At 43.1% G+C, this 18,257-nt stretch overlaps 1 protein-coding gene across 1 annotated transcript in view; it reads left to right on the forward strand.

Annotated features, from left to right (window-relative positions):
- The first annotated feature begins 9,984 nt into the window (after positions 1-9,984).
- The window catches only part of LOC149070692 (acetylcholinesterase-like), a 98,510-nt gene continuing 90,237 nt past the window's right edge, over positions 9,985-18,257 (forward strand). The window contains exon 1 of the mRNA XM_089248444.1: positions 9,985-10,422. The gene's annotated coding sequence lies outside the window, so the exon portion shown is untranslated. The remainder of the gene's footprint in view (positions 10,423-18,257) is intronic.

Genomic DNA, 18,257 nt, shown 5'->3' on the forward strand with positions numbered 1-18,257 from the left:
CACCATTGCATATTGTTCCGAAGTCGGAAACATCTATACGACCAGTGGGAGATTATCGAAAATTAAATTCTGTCACAGAGTTCGATTCCTATCCCATCCCATACCTAAGTGATTTCAGCAATGCCCTTCATGGTAAGTCAATTTCTTCAAAATTAGATATTTTCAAAGCGTACCATCAAATCCCTATTTTTGAACCTGATATTCCTAAAACAGCGGTGACAACACCGTGGGGTCTGTTCGAATATACAAGGCTTTGTTTTGGCTTAGTAAATGCGCCTCAAACATTTATGCGTTTCATGCACGAGGTGTTAAGAGGTTTATCTTTTTGTTATGCATATTTAGATGATATCCTCGTACATTCATCATCTGTTGAAGAGCACGAAAATCACCTGAGGCAAATATTTGAGCGTTTACACAAGTATGGTTTGAAACTTAATATTTCTAAATGTGTATTAGGTGTAGATAATTTAGAATTTTTAGGTCATTTAATCACTCCTCTTGGCATTAAACCATTACCTAGCAAAGTGCAAGTAATATTAGATTTCAAGAGACCTGACACAATTTCTGAGTTGAGAAAATTTCTTGGTCTCATAAATTTCTATAGAAGGTTCATAAAACATGCCGCTGAGTCACAAATACTCTTACACGATTTTCTAAAGGGCTCCCGCCGTAAAAAATATAATCGTAAAATTGAATGGACCGATTCTGCACTCGCAGCATTCAATCAATGCAAAGAGCAACTAGCGAATGTCACTCTATTAGTTCATCCTTCCACATCTGCAAAGCTTGCACTTCATGTTGATGCATCTGATTTTTCAATTGGTGGTGCATTACACCAGGTAGTGGACAATTCTTTGCAACCGCTAGGATTTTTCTCTCGTAGACTCTCCTGTGGAAACACGCTATAGCGCATATGACAGAGAACTATTGGCTGCATATTCTTCTATCAAGTATTTTCGACACATGCTCGAAGCACGTCAGTTCACTCTATTTGCAGATCAAAAACCTTTGGTCTATGCTTTTCCGCAGAAGCATGACAAATGCTCGCCTCGCCAAACCAGACATTTGGATTTCATTTCCCAATTCACGAGTGATATTGGTCATATTCCTGGCTCAGAAAACAAAGCAGCCGATATAATGTCCCGCATATGTGCTATTTCAATGCCAAGCCCAATTAATTACAATGAAATCGCTGAAGCTCAAGCAACAGATGATGAATTATCAAAATTAATGGGTGATTCAAATTGTGGCTTACAATTGAAAAAAATTAAACTTCCCGAATCTGACATAGATTTAATTTGTGATATCTCCACTGGAAGTGCGCGTCCTTACATTCCTGTGCAGTATAGGAAAACGGTGTTTGATCACGTTCATAACTTAGCGCACCCAGGCATCAGAAGAACGATCCACCAAATCCGTTCTCGCTTTGTTTGGCCTGGTATCAATAAGGAAATAACAAAATGGGCGAAAACTTGCATGGCTTGTCAAAAAAGTAAAATTCACAGACATGTCAAATCTCCTTTGAAAGAATTTCCTATGCCATCTGCAAGATTTGACCACATTCATCTGGACATAGTGGGTCCATTAACTCCATCAAATGGTTATTCTTACTGTTTGACCATGATCGATCGTTTTTCCCGCAGGCCAGAAGCACAACCGATAAAAGACATCACAGCTCCAACTGTAGCGGAAGCCTTTTATAACTGTTGGGTATCCCGTTATGGTGCTCCATCAGTTATAACAACTGATCAAGGTCGCCAATTTGAGTCCCACCTTTTCCGCTCTCTCCTACAACTTCTAGGCACCGAACGAGCTAGAACTACCGCTTTCCATCCTCAAGCGAATGGGTTGATTGAGGAATTTCATCGACCACTAAAAACGGCCATTAAATGCCATAACACCGAACGTTGGACCGAGGTATTACCAACTATACTTCTGGGCTACCGAGCCGCTCTAAAAGCCGACCTGCAGTGTACGCCAGCCGAACTCGTGTTTGGTGCACCTTTGCGTCTTCCCGGCCAATTTTTCGACTCAACGAACGTCAACACTGACCCTTGTGACTACGTAAATAAGTTACGGGGGCCACATGCAGCAGCTCCGTCCAACGCCAACAAAACATCATGGAAAACGTGCTACATTTGTGTATCCAGAACTGATGAATGATACTCGCGTATTAGTACGTCGTGATAGTGTCCGTCGACCCCTCCAGAGACCATATGATGGTCCCTTTCTTGTCATTGACAAAAATGAAAAAGTGTTCAAACTTGACATCAATGGCAAAACAGTTTCGGTTTCCATCGACCGCTTAAAACCAGCATTCTCCCTCTCGGAAGATACAACGCCTCTGGTGGCGAAATCGCAAACTAACGACTCTACGTCAGAGAACTCGATCACGAAATCGAAACCACCAGTGACCACACGATCGGGACGTCGAGTCCGGTTCACGGATTTTTATCGTGTCCAACGTTGACACTGGGGAGGGGGTACTGTAGAGCCTCAATATATATTCTTATATGTATTATTATTATTATTACTTTACTTTGTACGTTGGCTCTCTCTTAACAAGCACGCTCTGGTCACGTGAAAGAATCTCAGTACATTCTGTACTGAAACACGAGATGATCACGTGACCGGATGCCCCTTCGGAGGGTCCGAAGGGCCATGTGTGCGAGAACATCAGTTCAGCTCCAGCTCTCACACGAGATGCACCAACGTCGCCTTTATCTCTCTTGATATATGTACCATGTAAATAATATCTTCCATATAATGCATCATAATTAAAGATAATGTATCTACAACTACGTCTCATTCATACGGAGTCAGATGCAATTGCGCTACCGTCACCACTTAGCATTAGATTTTTAGCAAACCTAATGAGCGGGAAATCCTTCATAACATTTTTCACGGATGAGATTCTAGAAAGATGCTTGAATTTTGAATTTTCAACAATTCTGGAAATTGTTTCCTTCCGTTAATTCCGGATTTCCTTCAATTCTGGACAATTTTTTTCTTCCGCCAATTCCGAATCTCCATCAATTCCGGAATTCCTTTCTTCTGTTAATTCTGAATTTTCATCAATTCTGGATTTTTTCCCCTTCCATGAATTCCGAATTTTCATTGGTGCTAGAATTATTTCGTTTTAAATTGCTTTTAAATCAAGTAAATCTAAAATTTTCAATAATTTCGGGAACTGTTTCTTTCTCATTAGGTTAAAATTACCTTCGGTGCTGAATTTTCATCAATTTTTTGTGTAAACTTATATGTAACTAGCTATAATATACCCGGGCTTTATATATATATATATAGGGACAGCGTCGTCTTAATGCACAGCCCGGGGGCCTCAAGAGAAGAGGGACCTTACAAAAATGAGATTTGGTTGAAATGTTCTAGAATTCATGTGGTAGGGACTTAGAAAAACCACTTGGCCCGGGGGCCCATGATGTTCTTAAGACGGCCCCGTGTCGGGGAAGGGTCCTAAATATTTTTGGTGCCCCGGAATTGTGTTGAAACGCACCCGGCCCCGCATCGGGTAAGAGAGAACTCGTGCGGCGACCACAGGTTGGGAAACACTGACTCAGACGATTCTTTTTCATAATTACGCACGGAATCTCGCATTCCTGAAAGACGTCACGACACATGCTTCAACGCCAAGATTTGCGTGAGGGGGGGTTATCAGCGAAAAATACAGACGGTATAGGTAAAAATGAAATTACCATTCCGTGCTTTTATATGCAAAAATATACTCCGCCCTAGTTTTGCACCTGCTTTCGCGGGTATTTTTTCCATTCCGGATATATCGACCGTCCTTCCTTCCTTTTGTTACTTTTCAGGATAAAAAAAAAAAGGACTTTTCTTGGCAGTAAAGCCCGGGAAAAGTCCAGAGGTCGGTCGGTCCTCTCCTATAGCTGTTTCGCTCTGGCACGATGAGATTAAACATGGCGTATTGCCAGGGAGATGATGTGCTCACACACACACACATATACTCTTCACTAAAACCAATCAGGAAACCCGGATGAATAATAGTAAAGAAAAAAATACTGTAATATACATTCGGAATAGAACATTAGAAGGGATAAAGGAGGGGTAAAAAGAAATATATGACATCCCATGTCCCCATGGAAATAATTCTTAATGATAGGATAACGTGGAAAATTGGCAAAGAGAGAGGGAGAGAGTGACTTTTTGCCATGTGAAAAGAGAAGCCATTTCTTCTGAAAAGCTGGTGGGAATTTTCTGGCTCGCTTCCCACATCATCTCCTGGACTTTTGGAGTTCCGGAGAAGCCGCTCTTGACACCAAGTTGTGAGTGTCTGATTGGCTGTATGCCAGAGTTTCGGCCACTATGTGCTATACTTACCTATATATGCTGTTGCATTGGTCTATCTTATCGTGCGTGCGTGTGTGTGTCCAGTGGTTCTCGTACCTCTGGCTCCTGCAGCGCCTGTTTAACCATATGTTGAGGTTCTGTTGCCAGAGGCGCATTTATGGTTTTGCCGCCTGCGGGCTACATGAATTTAGCGCCCTTCTCCCATTATAGTCTAATTTCCTTTACTCTTTTCCTCGAATTCGCCGCCTTGCGCTTGGCTTTCCCCCCTCCCCCGCTCTTGCAAGTACATTTGTGTTTGTGAGTCACTCTTTTGGTTCACTCCCATACTCACTCACATGCTTGTACACGCTCTAAGGTCACTCTTTTGATTTCTCACTGGCATGGTTCCTTGCTCGGTCATTCTTTCGATCATTCACGCATGCCCTAGGTCATTCTTTTGGACGTTCACATGCTTGCGCGTGCTCTAGGTCACTCGCGGTTCACGTGCATCGAGAAGACAATAACAACGGCTCGCGTAGCTAGGCTCAGCTATCATTTACTGATTCAATAAAAAGCAGCTGGTGAAATAGCATAAATAATAAAGGTATATGATCCTTCCGATGTGTTCAACGCAGACGAAGCCGGGATATTTTTTTCAACTGTTACCTAACAATACTTTGACTAACAAAAAAAAAACAAGAACATTGGTGGCAAAAAATCCAAGCGACCCTTAACTGCATTTTTGTTTTTTATTTTGATGCAACACAACCGAAAAAAGAAAAGTTACGGTGATTGGAAAATTTGTGAATCCATGTTGCGCCCGAAGAACGTGAAAAATCACTGCCTTCTAATTACAAATCAAGTCGAAGGGTTTGGATGACTATACAAGAATTTTTAATGAGAGGCTTGTTAAGTTTTATGTAAAACTGAAGCGGAAAAAACAGAGATCTTGCTTCTCTCATCACCAATTGCACGGCACACATTGAATCTTTTAAAATTACAGTGTATTCGCATCGAACACATGCCTCCTAACCATAGGCGGAGATAGACTTGGAAGTCTCGGGGGGCACGGAAATTACTGCTGGGTGGGGGGGGGGGCAAGATGATGCTGCTGCTGTCGATTCATTTATACATATATGCATTAGATCAGTCGATTTCACCTTTGATGCTGGGGCTATCTCCGCCCATGCTCCTAACTGCACGTGTGTTTTGCAACCATTTGACCGATGTATAATTAAGGTGGTGAAAGGAAAATACCGTACGCACAACTGCTGAGATGTATTCACCATAATAAAGAAAAAATCATAGTGATTCCTGACGGCAAGCAAGCTAGGGATGATAGCAAGGATATGCAGGGATAGCAAGCAAGGATATGATAGCTGGAGCCTGGAAGGATATCGCTCAAAAAGTCGTTTGTAAATGGGGTAGAAGAAAGCAAATTTAATCGCAGCAGAATTCTGTGGAACACTGAATAAAGCTGATGAAAGTGCATGTACCGATTTGCAGGCCTTTGCGGGAACACGTCGCATAAGAAATGTCTGTTCCGAACGGACGCCGGGCGATTTGTTTTCTCTGACGATGACGTCTTCACTTCGGAACCATTAACATAACCATTAACCGATTATCGTTCGTGTGACACTACTACTACTAAACCAGGCACGTACGTTGTCCACATTCCTCTGCGGAACCTCTAACGAATTGGTACGCGTTGGAATGTGCGTGTAGTGAAACCTGGCGTGAGGTTTGTTTCTGTGAAATGGTTGTTATATGTGTAGTGCTGCCATCTGCCACCAGTCTTTCTAACTATGAGTGAAGTGTAATGATTGAATGATTTATCGTTGTGTAGGCCTGTTGGTTCGAATGATACAAGAAAACAATGAGCAATCGCTTGCGCACTGCAATGACGAAGAAGAGCTTTCACTAGAGTATGCTTTGGTACCTACAGCATCTGAAGCTTTAGCTAGTTTTTGGAATTCTGGAACTCTAAAACGATATCTATCAGGTCAAGAGAAACTTCCGGACCATTTATTTCAGCATGCGTATATGTACTTTGGGGCCGTTCAAGTATTACGTAAGCAAATTTTTAGCCATTTTTGACCCCCTCCCCTTGTCAGCAAAACACTGACACCCCCCCCCCCCCCCGTCAGCAAAATTTCGTCATCAGCTCTGCCCCTCTGAATCCTAACTCATATTTTCATAAAGATTGGTTGATGACGTAAGCATTATCCAAACCCCCCCTCCCCCCTTGTCATCAAAAGTCAGCAAATCGGAACCCCCCCCCCCCATCGATGATGACGTAATACTTGAACGGCCCCTTTAGACTAATTTGTTGTTTCCTCGGCTTTTCCGCAATACTTGCGCAAAAACAAAATACGCATTATTTGCCTCTACAACAGTCGAGAGGAAAATGTGAGAAAAAAATGTGATCCATAGGAGGGCCATGAGCTGGGTTAAGAAACACTGGCCTTTTTTTCACCTGTGGGCCCCCTTTGAACCACATTTTTTTTCTCGTGGCTCCTCTGTCTTACCCAGAGTGTTCGACCCTCATCTAGAATCAAGATCCTTTACACGTATTGGATTTTTTCAGTGAATTTATACTGAACGAAAATTTTGCAAATAAGATTGGCCTCCGACCACTGGGCTAGAGTTTATTGAGCTCCTATATTCAGGGCCGTCTCCACATCATGGGCCCCCTAGGTAAAGTGATGATGCTATGGTAGTCCCACACTTACGTGGGAAATAAACAGCCTGCATATTCCCTTCTTATTTTCAAAATTTATTGTACCATACGAAACATTATGAGGTGGGGTCACTTATGGACATGAGACCCTCGGGCATGACCCCCCTCATAAGAGTGGGACTGACAGAGTTGCAGCCCTGGGAAGGGGCCTGATATGGTTTCCATCCATTTTTTGTTTTTTCCGCACTATAAATTTAATAAAGAGGGGCCTGCGAAAAATCCCCATCCTAGGGAACGTGCTGCAGAATGTAGGCGATGAGGCCCGGGTGGGTCCATGGCCTAAAATGGTCCTGGCTTTATTGGTAGTTTTGTTGGATTCTGTAAGTGTCCAGTCACTAATATAAAAGATTTATTTCTTCACGCCTTAATTTTTCTTCTGAGCTCTTTGCAGCCCTCCAAACCACCTGTCATGGCCCCTTTCTCAATTTTCTTCCGTGGCTCCCTTGAAGTATCCCAGTACCACCAGATGGCCCCCCGGTTAAGAAACATTGGTTTATACGACCTTCTTTAATATCTCCTTCATGGGATTTCCACCTTTATATACGACGCATAGTGGGGTATTTTACCCGAAAACCTGGTCAAAATTATTTTTTAGATTTTTAGTGCACTATTTTGAGCTGAAATGCCGACTAATTTATCGTTAAAATACCATAAGGGGCCGTTCAAGTATGACGTGAGCAAAGTTGTAGCCATTTTTGACCCCCCTCTCCCTTGTCAGCAAAACTCTGACCCCCCTCGAAGTGCCGTCTTAACGCATGGGCCCACCCGGGAACGCCCCGGGGTTCCTCAAGAGAAGAGGGGGGGGGGCCCTCACAAAAATGTGATTTGGTTGAAATTTTCTAGAATTTACTTGGTAGGGCATAAAAAAACCGCTTGTGCCCGGGGGCCCTTGAGACGGCCCTGCACCCTCCCCTCGTCAGCAAAATTTCGTCATCAGCTCTGCCCCTCTGAATCCTAACGCATATTGGTGGGATCAGAGACTTAGACAGGTGGGGGGGGGGGGCATAAGGGGGAGGGGCTCGTGCCCCCACCCCCCACGATCAAAAATTTATTTTTTTAATGCAAAAAAATATATATTTTTTTGTAAATTTGAAATTTCGGAAAACAATACCTTTATATGTTATAATCACAATTTCTGTTTATTTCAATGTTATTTGAAGGCTATGAACTCAAAATTTATCTTTAATAAATTCATCGCGACCCACCCTCTAAGCCATGTAATGATAAATCACATAAAGGCCCGCGGACCAAATATGGCCCTGGGGGGGTTATCTGATGCGGCACTGCCCTCCTCAAACCTAATTTTGTAAAAATGAACTAAGCGGCACATTTGAAGATCGCCTAAGTGTCCCCTGGTACAATTCTAGAGCATTTAAGTGGCCCGTGGCACATTTTCAGATCATTTAAGCGGCCCGTGACACATTTAGAGATCCATTGAGTGACGTGACGTAGTTTAAGAGCATTTAAGTGGCCCCCCCAGTGCGGTTCTACATCACTCAAGTTACCCGCGGCACATTCCCAGATTATTTAAGTTATCCGCGACGTATAATTACGGATTACTTGAGTAATGCGTGGCACAGTTCCAGAGCACTTAAACGGCCCGGACACATTTCCAGATCACTGGATCCGCGAAATATTTAGAGATCACTAAAGTGGCTCTGTAGGGCAGTTATCAATGGGGGGGGGGTGTCACTTCAAGTGACCACAAACTATCGAAAGGTTTTTTGTGGCACCAAATACGATGCCATTAAGAATCTATATCTATGTAGTATATAAAATTGATTTTCTGTGTGTGTGTGTGTGTATGTTCTCTACACAAATCTACAATTTTAGATCGATCGCCCCCAAATTTTGCATATATATTAATGGGACCCGATTTGAACGATAGGCGGCTACTTTAAAATTTCGTCAGAGCAGAAAAGTGCCCCAAATGGGCAAAAAACTGTCCGGCAACAATGGTTTTTTGGGCCTTAACAATCACTTTCCGAACGTTACTTTGGTTACCGTGGTTCCCTAGCAATGCGTTTCAGACGTGTTTTATGCCTTTACTAATATATAATTGTATAATGTATAATAGTTTATATATAGTATATGCCTTTATAATGGTTTGCCGCATTTTCAATACTCTTAGTAATAAGGCATTTTGGATCGACGCCATCATCATCATCATCACCATCGCTTTGAGGGTCAGGATATTGAGGGTCAGTCGCCATATTGGTTAACTTAGACACGGTTTGTATGTCCCTCAAACGAAGAGGGAGATATCACGTGATCCAAAAAGCCTCATTGAAGATAACCCGGGCAGCGACGGGTATTATAGCTAGTATTTCATATTTTCATAAAGGGTGGTTGATGACGTAAGCATTATCCAAACTCCCCTCCCCCCTTGTCATCAAAAGTCAGCAAATCGGAAACGTCCCTCCCACCTATCGATGCTGACGTAATACTTGAATGGGCCCCCCCCCCTTATAGCGAAAAATTTCGTTACAAAGGAATTCCAGGTATTTGCATTGTTCCCATGTTAAACTTATCTGGGGAGATTAGAAAAGTGTTCGTTAAAACGGGATTCGACTGTATAACGAATAAAATCCATATAGATCCGAATTGAATAAAAAAAAAATTCAAAACGGGAAAAATCGGAATAATCCGCTACACGTGGTTTTCCGGGATCGGGAAACGGATAATAAAATCATCTCATCAATTAATCCCAGCGCCCCCCCCCCCTCTCTTTATTATCTATTTTTATTACTCCAAGGCCTCGAGGTAGATCGATCGATAATTCTCGGAACCCTTCTATGTTTGCGCCGTCCATCCACAGATGGCAGCAGCGTCGCGCCCCCCACGCCCGATTTTTAATTTATTTTATCATCATCATCTCGTCGTGTTTCTTTCCCCCCCCCCTCCCTCTATTAACTCGTGCATCGGATCCGCTGGTGGTCAGACACACAATCCGCGACGCGACGGAACGTTGCTGGTGGTTGCACCCTCGGGCTCGCTTTTTTTCGGACGTTTTACTTCGCGGGTATCAGAGACCCACGACGCGCGTGCCACACGCATTTCTATATTACGTGCTTCTGCTCTTTGTTATTTTCACTTCATCGGCGGTGCTTTGATCGAACGCTTGTTGCAGCGCCAAGAAACAAAAGACCAAAAAAAAAAATAATAATTTCTGAAAAGGCGCGAAAAGAGACGATTTTTGAACTCGCTCCGATTCCACCCCCTCCTCCTGTGGGCGCTCTTTTTGTTGTTGTTGTTGGAAGATGTGCTGAGAAGAGGTGGTGCCGCCAACAGAACTGTGAATAACAATAGTGAAGAATCAAAAGAAAAGTGTAACTTCAGCTTTTAGTTTATTCAGAGACAGCCGTGGCTGCTAACGGGTGAGTAAGTCTTGATGCATTTCTAATTAACGATGGGACGAGTAGTGATTTTTGGCCGAATATCAACTTTCTCGAAATCAGTCGCAATTATTAACAAAATTTGGCGTTTTTTCCCGACCACTTTACGGTCAAGGGACGTAATATCGCGTCCAAACGCTGGTGGAATGAATTCAAACAAATTCGTTCTGTCTTCTTCCCGCCTGCTCCCCCCCCCCCTTCAGTTGCGGCCCTGTGAAGATGATTCGGTCTGGAATCACTTTCGTTAGCCGAAACGTGATCTCCCGTAGGTTTCTATAGAGGATCGTTTGATTCATTCCAGCTTCTGCCCAAAATTTGAAGGGTATTCGTGTACGAGCTGTTGGCGATCAATTTGATTGATCTGTATTAGACGTATAGGCGATAAATATGGTAGCCTCGTTCCACGTTAAAAAAAAAGGAAGAAAGGGAAAGAGAAAAAAGGTGATAAGCGCGGCGAGGAACAGTACAAACAGTAGATAATTAGATAAGAGATGCTACAAAGAGATAAGAGATGCACAGTACCTTGCTTTTTCGCCCTCGCCTAAGTGTTCTATTTTTCACTTCCACGTGCAGTATATAATTCGAGGACTAGTTCTGAGAAAGATACATTATTTATATACGTGAGGAGGGGGGGCTGAGAAGATCAGGGGAAACACACACACACACACACACACACACACACATCTTTGTGCCATAGGGTTACAATAAATCTTCGCGATGAAGGAAAAAAGGGGTTGAAGAAACAGTCAAATGGACTGAATTTATTCCACTGGATTTGGTGCAATACGACGTCCCTGATCGTAAAGGGGTTAAAACACCGAGGAAGGATGTAAAATGAACAGCTTCGAAAATGAGAATATACAGGAAGATGAGAGATGCTGAAGCAGGCCCGTCATTTGGGGGCAAATACACCAAAAAGTGGCTTTTGAAAATACACTAAAAATGGTATATATATATATATATATATACAAATATATATATATTGGGGGGGGGAGGCTTTGCGCCCCCCCCCCCGGAAAAAGTTGAAATGACGGTCCTGTGCTGAAAGTCTTTTTATTTTCCCAGTATGTACCACAACCACCACCAACTTTAGTCTACTATAAAACTCGTGCTGCCGCAACCCAATCGAGTTCGTGTCTCCCCATTCATTTGTGATTTGGTCAGCTCATTTCTGAGTCTGATACATGCAGATGGGAAAGATAATCTCTCAGACTTGTTCAGCTTGACGAGTCTTGCACTGAAAGAACGCACGCTCTGAAAACATAAGCTACCTTTTTGTTTCTTTCAATGAATTTTCTATTTTGGCTGAATCTTTCATTTCATATGAAATGGTTCAAGGAATTTCAGAAAGAGAAATGTGAGCACATCTGGGGGAAAAAGGTCCCGAGATGGACATGAGTTAACACACGGGCCCTAGCGACAGTAGTAATTCTAATGATGATTGGTGCGAGAATTCAGCTCTCGCGACTCGGCGTGCTTTCATATCATCGAAAATGTTCGTTAACTGAATCCGTATTCGTTAGCCGAGGCAGAAAAATAACGAAAAGAAAAAAATAATCTCCGTTAAGCTGAAACGTTTGTAAGCTGAGGCGTTCGTTAGGCATCCACTGTACCAACAGAATCAAGTTTTTTTTTAAACACTTGCCACTATTTTACATCACTATAGCCATTTCTGTGCCCTGCGCAAGAATTTGAATTTAGCCCCTTCTGGCCCTATTTAGTACCATTCTTCCGTTCCAAGTGGGCCCTGTGCGGGTAGGTGCCTGTCTAGTTACGGCACTGCTAGACACAATACCCGGCGCTGCCAGGGGTTTCTTCAATTACTGGGAGGATTGAAAGAATGACAAACCATTATGAAGGAATGAACTATTAGGGGCCATTCAAGTATTTCGTAAGCAGATTTTTAGTCATTTTTGACCCCCTCCCCCTTGTCAGCAAAATTTCGTCCGCAGCTTAGAATATTTCATATCTTCAAAAAGGGTGGTTGATGACGTAAGCAACCTTCAAACCCCCCCTCCCCCTGTCATCAAAAGTAAGCAAATCCGAAACCTCCCCCCCCCCCCCGATGCTGACGTAATACTTGAATGACCCCTTATACATAATACTGGCAGGATTAAAGAAGTGACAAACCATTTTAAAGGCATATATGCATGTCTACAATTACTGAGAGCAGGGCCCGTAACTAGGTAGGTGCCACAGGTGCACCCGCACAAGGCCGGCCCACTTGGGGGGGGGGGCAGAATAATGGGCCTAAATGCAAATTCTTGCTCAGGGCACAGGAATATCTAGTTGCGGCACTGACTGGGAGGATTGAAAGCCATTGTAAAGGAATAAACTGTATAATACACGTAACACTAGCAGCGTTGAAGAAGTGACAAACCATTGTAAAGGCATACGCATGTCTGAAACGCATTGTTAGAGAACCATGGTAACCAAAGTAAACATTCCGAAGGGCATTGTCGGGGCCGAGAAACCACTGTTGCCCGACGGTTTTTGCGCCCATTTTGGGAATTTGTCTGCTCTGACGGAACTTCTAGCTGTAATACCGGGCGGTGCCCGCGTTTCCTTCAATTTCTGGGAGGATTGAAAAAGTGACAAACCATTATAAAGGAATAAACTATTATACATACGTTGCAACGGTTTGTCACTTCTTTAACGCTGCGTATACTTTGCAGAAGTGACAAACCGTTGTAAAGGCATACGCATGTCAGAAACGCATTGTTAGGGAACCCCGGTAACCAAAGTGAACATTCCGAAAGTGATTGTTGAGGTCCGGGCTTAGGAATTTCGCGGCCCGGTGCAAGAAAGAAATTTTTCCGGCCCTCTCCAAAAAAATTTTATGCATTCGCTTTCCCCAACTTATAAAATTTTCGACTTACGAACATAAATCTTGAAGGGGAAAAAAACTGTTCTAGAGAGATTTTTTATTACACTCATTTCTTCATTATAGTTGGGGCTTCATAGGTCTTCATTAGCGCTGATAGTTGAGATCGCAATCACTAGCTGCAATGGGTAGTTGAGCCCGGAAAAATTTAGGCACTAAAAACGGCTGAAATAGGCACTAATAAAAAGGGCATTTATAATTTATGGAAGGGAGGGGGGAAAAATAACAATAAAAGGGTCACAAAAACTAGCTGAAAAATTGGTTGCGCTTAATCCGTCTACCGAGCTATCCGTCTACTAGAGCTTGTAATAACTACATTATTATCCGAGTTAAATTGTTAAATTGATTTCAAGCCCAAAATGAAATTATTTGAGGTCCCTCATATCAATTCTAGGGCCACCCACCATTACCAGACGCGGAGCCCGAAGAGGAAATGATCTGTGGGACTCCTTCGAGTCGCGAATAATTCTCGTTTATTTGATGCATTATTTGGAATAATCACTTTCTGTAGTTGAAACGTAGATACCTTGTTCTTATTGTTGTAAAAAAATTTACCTTTTTTTCAATATTCCCACAGCTGCCTGACTCCTGCAAGCGCGGGGGGGGGGGGGGCCCTGAGTGACGCATCTGTTGGTCGCCCTCAGGAGGGTGCTGGATACCATGCATGTAAAATAAATAGCCATGGTTGTTTGCAGTGCATTTACGCCATACATTTTATGGCGTAAAAGCAAAATCAAAACAACATGGGTCCCCCCAGAGCTCCTATTCCGACTTGGGGGAGTCATGACGTCAACTGATGACCTCTTGGAACAGTCATCGGTCAGCTATACATACACAATGCAGTTCCGATGCTTGAGCGAGACATATAACGTGAAGCATGAGAAGAAGCAAAAAAGTTCTAATTTACACCCCCCCCCCCAACCTTTCTAGCACGGGTTGTCTTCATCTGAAACACCACGTCTAACACCCATGGCCTCCACAAGGGTGTGGGGCTGACAGGGCTTCAGCCGGGGGGGGGGGGCTCGGGCCGATTCTTACATTTTTTTGTTTTTTCATGCAGTAAATTCACTACTTTGGGGCCCCGTGAAACATGACAGGGAGGCCCGCCAAAGAGATCCAGCCTGGGATCAGTGCCGTCTTAACGCATGGGCCCACCCGGGCACGGCCCAGGGGGCCTTAAGAGAAGGGGGGGGGGCCCCTCACAAAAATGGAAACTAATTGAAATTTGCGAGAATTTTCCAGATAGGGCCTCAGAAAAATCAATTGGCCCGCTCTTAAGACGGCCCTGCCTGGGATGTACCACCTTACTACCTGATGCTCGTCTACTACCGTGAAGATTGCTGCCACGGTCCCGGGCTCGAACCCAAGAGAGGATATAGATAAGATATTTTTTCTTAACGAACTTTTGAGGCGACCACCGATAGACACGCCTTCATTTCCAACCTTATGCCCCTAATCTCATTAATGGCAGCAAATAGCGATATGGCCAGAGTTGGTGTTTGGTGAAGTAGCCTGGGGGAAGGCCCTGCTATATAACGCCATCCAGTCAGAGTAAAGTTGACTCATGCGGCAACGCCGAGTTCCCTATCTCTCAGATCACTTGTTCACGTTTGAATGGAGCTAGGAGAGAACTTTCATGATGTGAAAATCAGTACCGGGAGTCAGAGCCGCAACTAGGAGGGGCTGCCCCGGGCGCTAGACCCGTGGGGGGGGGGGGGTGCCAATTTCATTCTGAAATCTCTCTGAAGATACTTGTCCTCTCTACGGCCTCTCTGAAATGCCCCAATAAACTTAAAACTATTTTAAAATAGGCACGTTTAATGGCAGAGAAAGTTCAAAAAATACATTTTTTTACAGAAAAACTTGAAAATGGGCAAAAAAAAAGGCATTTCTGGCCTTTTTCCGCTGAACTTCCGGGCTCTAATAATCAAACACGATGTATCGAGACGGGATTGCATTTTAATTAATTTGACAAAATTTATAAGTGATTAATAATAAGGGGGTCATTCAAAAATTACGTCAGCATCGAGGGAAGGGAGGAAGGTTCGGATTGGCTGATTTCGGGGGGGGGGGGGGTTGAAGGTTGCTTACGTCATCAACCACCCCTTTTTGAAGATATGAAATATTCTAAGCTGCTCACGAAATTTTGCTGGGGGAGGGGTGTCAACGTTTTGCTGACTTTTGCTGACAAGAGGGGGGGGGCAAAAATGGCTGAAAATCTGCTTACGTGATACTTGAATGGCCCCTAATTAGTGTGGGCCCACCTGCTTGCACTTCATCGTGGCAACGTCGGATCACATTGAACAGATAATACATTTCTGATATACTTTTAAAGCGTTTCATCATCTTTATCAAACAATACATGTGTTGCAATCCCATAACTTTGATCATTTTTCGAATCTTTTATTGCTGTTTTTTGCTTGATGCAAATAATAAAAGTGAAGGAATCAAGTACTGGGACTGCCAAAAATAAAGAAGAACACGTTAGAACCACATTTGAAAATGCAGATTAATTTAAAATTACTACTGTATATTCCGCTTATAACGTTCCCACTTGGAAAGTTTTCTCTCGTTTAGTGCGCGACTTATTTTTCGTAATATCCTAACTTTTACAAACACTGACCGGAAATTTTCCGTTTAGAGCGTTTTCCCCGCCTACAACGTTTTTTTTTTTATCACGGGTTTTTGGAAAACGCTATAAATGGGACTCACTGTATATGAGGCTCTTCAATGTTTTTACTTGTTTGAAACTGAGAGTTTTTTTGCCACAAATAAAAATCCAAGATTGCAATCTCAGTATTTGAATATTCCAATTCGAAGTTCAAAAAGACGCGCTGGTATAAGTTGTCGAATATTAACAACACTATTTGTAATTAGCCTAAACCCCATGGGTGGAGATACGGGAGGGGGGGGGCACGGCGGGGTAATGCTCCTCCCCCAGTGCTAATGGCGGAGCCGACTGATCTAATGTATATGCCCATATATGAATTGGTATCACGCCCCCATGGCCCCCCATGGAGCAAGGCCCTAGGCTGGGATCTTTTGTGGGCCCCCCGGGTAGACTTTTTGTGGGCCCTTCAGTAGTTAATTTATAGCGTGAAAAATCAGAAAAAGATGAGAATTGTCTCAGCCCCGCCTTTTTGGAGGGGGGGGGGTGGGGCATTCCCTTCCCGCCGTTCATGTCTATCTGCGTCTGTGTCTAAACCTCAGATATAATTTATTTCATAGACGGCAAACACATCTATTGTCTTATCAGAAAATGAACTATCGGGTCTAGAAGCAACGTATGCGGCCTACATCCTAAATTTTCGGACCTTTGTGCTCTTAATGTTTCTGTTATGCATGAACTCTCTATTCATGGAACAAAATATCTCTCAATGGCTCACATGACTGGAAAGTACTCAAGCATCCTTAGGGAAACATGACAGTTCAGAGGTTCCCAGGAAGGCATGCAATTAACACTCCAGAGAACAGTCGAAGTTGCCTCGCTCCGGGGGAAAATCGTCACCTAGAAATGCCCATGCCACAGGCTAATGGGAGCACCCCGCCGGATGAAACTACAATCATTCCCCTTGTGAGCACTATTTCTACGTTCAGACCAGATGTAACTCCAACGAGAGGGAGGTTTTCAAGGGGAAAAATTACTAGATTTCTTTTGTGGTGTCCCTTTTCGTTTAATGCCCTATAAACGTGGTTCCCCCCCCCCCCTGGTTAATGTAGCCCTGTTATTTCTTTAATGGCACAAAGAAAGGGCAGACTTTTTTCAGGGGTAAAGAATGTGACCACCTGCATACTCTTTTCCTGTTTAAAACAAGCGAACGCAATACCTAATAGCACTAAGAATGATATTATAGGGGGCTTCAAACTGAAAGCCGCCTTTCACAATCAATAATAGTTTAATAGGGGAAAAAAATTAAATTTTAATCAAAAGTTTCCAAAACATCTGCTGAGAAAGAAAATGGGTTTCTTTTGGAAGAATTGCGGCACCTGAAACTTTGCGGCCCGTTGAAAACCGCACCCCCCGGCCCTGGGTCCAGGAACCTGATAGTTCTCACCCATTTCGGGCATTTGCCCAGCTCTGAAATTTTAAAATAGCCTATCGTTTAAGTCGGGTCCCGTTTGGTTTACAGTCGAATCCCGTTATAACGAACTCCAAGAGAGACCGAAGAAATCACTTCGTGAAAACGAAATTTCATTATAAAGGAATTCCAGGTTATTTAAAAATGTCCCTACGTAAACTTATCTGGGGGATTGGAAAAGGGTTCGTTAAAACGAGATTTTCACTATAACGGTATTCGTTAGAACGGGAATTCGACTGTATTTGTACAAACAATCTTCTGGCGATCGATCTAAAATTGTAGATTTGTATAGAGAACATACACACCCGCAGGCAGAAAACCAATTTTTTTATATTTGGTGTGAGTGTGTTCTCTATGCAAATTTGCAATTTTAGACTCTGATCGTCGCCAAATTTCCCAACCAAACGGGGCTCGACGTACGATAGGCTACTTTAAAAGTTTGTCATAGCTGAGCAAATGCCCGAAATGGGCAAAAAAACTGTCGGGCAACAATGGTTCCTGGGCCTTAACAATCACTTTCGTAATGTTTACTTTAGTTACCGTGGTTCCCTAGCAATGCGTTTCCGACGTGCATATGCCTTTACAATGGCTTGTCACTTCTTTAATGCTGCCAGTATTACAGTTACCTTTATAATGGTTTGTCACTTTTTCAATCGTCCCGGTAATTGAAGGCAACCCGGGCAGCGCCGGGTATTATTTTAGCTAGTGGGAATTCTATTTTCAGTTCCATGCTTTACTCATCCTAAAAATTCACACTGACATATCCTCTTGTACGGAATGGGATACACACGATACAATAAAATATAGTCAGTAAATTGTTAATTTATGCGGGAAATTCCAATTAATATAATTTT

This window comes from Pholcus phalangioides, unplaced genomic scaffold (genome assembly GCF_987345545.1).
Source record: "Pholcus phalangioides strain wild (caught in Gottingen) unplaced genomic scaffold, Ppha-v1.0 ptg000020l_1, whole genome shotgun sequence".
NCBI lineage: Eukaryota > Metazoa > Arthropoda > Arachnida > Araneae > Pholcidae > Pholcus > Pholcus phalangioides.